The following is a 1,502-nucleotide window of genomic DNA, read 5'->3' on the forward strand; positions in this document are numbered from 1 at the left end:
TATAAATTATATTTTAATATCATATATTGATATAATTAATCAAATATATATTTAATTTACAAATATACATATTTTATACACATAATATATTTTATATTAATAACATTTTAATTTATAAATATACAGATTTTTTAAATATCTTTTTATCATTTATAAATCCAAATTAAGCTTAACTTGATGGACAGGGCCTAGAGGTGAAATAAATACAGTAAAGAGGATAAAAATTAACATTTTGTATCATTTTTCCTGTTTGCACTGGTTTTGGAAAATTTCAAATATCAGCACCCAGCTCACAACAACTCGTTGCCTTAATTCCATAATTATTTACATATATTATTTGTAATATATATATTATTCTATTTGATGATATTTATTATTTTATATTGTTTTATATTCTGTTTTCTGTATTTTTATATGTTAAATATAAAGTATAAATAGTGTATATATATTAATATATATCAGCATATATGTTAAATAATGTATTATAAATATTATATTATGATAGATATTATAAATAATATATTATTTAGGATAAATATTATAATACTTTTACATTTATATATCATGTGTTATATATTATCAATATATATTATATATTAGATTATTTTTAATATATACAATATATATCATATTAAAAGTATATAAATATATATAAGTAGATATAAACACATACAAACATAGTATAATTATTATTCATATTGTATTATATTATATATTATATAGATTTAAAACATATATTATGAAGAATACACATAATACATATCATATAAAAATAAAAAATAAATATATAAAAGTATATATTATTATATTTACTATTTTATCTCATTTTATATTATACATTATTATATATTATAATAATATATAATGTATAATATATATTATTAATACTTTTTATCTTTAATTATTAATATATTAAATATATTAATTAATATATTAAATATTTAATATATTAATTTAATTTATATATTAATTAAAATAATATGTTAATTCTCTTTAATTAATATTATTATATTATATTATATATATTATTATATGTTATATTATAGCATAGTATAATATATATGTAAAATACGAATATAAATATGTATAATATATATTACTGTATATTATTTTAGATTATATATTAATAAATATTCATACAGGCATTATAAATAATATGTATAAAAAATAATGGAATTCAGACATCACATGATCCCGAGGAAAACCTGGAACCAAAGCTTGGGACAGAGCCCACAGAACACAAAACTCACCTGAAAAGCAGCTCCTAAAAAAAACTGCTCCTGGCAGCACCCCCCCCTTTCCCCAGGCCCAGGGAGGCAAAAAAAATCCTAAATTAGCAAAGAAATCTCTTTTTTTTTTAATAAAACCTCAGCCTGGAGCCCATTTTCACACCCCAGGAGCTGCCCCAGCCCTACAAAACCCTCAGCAAGACAACCTTTTGCTCTCAAAACTCAGAAAATATTGATATTTAAAGCAGCCTCCCAACCTGTGCCATAAAACAG

General features: G+C 19.8%; 1 protein-coding gene across 4 annotated transcripts in view; it reads right to left on the reverse strand.

The window, feature by feature from the left end:
• The window catches only part of SNAP47 (synaptosome associated protein 47), a 33,767-nt gene that overhangs the window by 22,413 nt on the left and 9,852 nt on the right, over nt 1-1,502 (reverse strand). The window contains exon 1 of one of the 4 annotated variants that reach the window (XM_017830057.1): nt 1,251-1,271. The exons of the other annotated variants lie outside the window; for them this stretch is intronic. The gene's annotated coding sequence lies outside the window, so the exon portion shown is untranslated. Of the gene's footprint in view, nt 1-1,250; nt 1,272-1,502 lie in introns of those variants that run through there. 4 annotated transcript variants of the gene reach the window in all.

The sequence above is a fragment of the Lepidothrix coronata genome, unplaced genomic scaffold (genome assembly GCF_001604755.1).
Source record: "Lepidothrix coronata isolate B3197 unplaced genomic scaffold, Lepidothrix_coronata-1.0 Scaffold173, whole genome shotgun sequence".
In the NCBI taxonomy this organism is placed as follows: domain Eukaryota; kingdom Metazoa; phylum Chordata; class Aves; order Passeriformes; family Pipridae; genus Lepidothrix; species Lepidothrix coronata.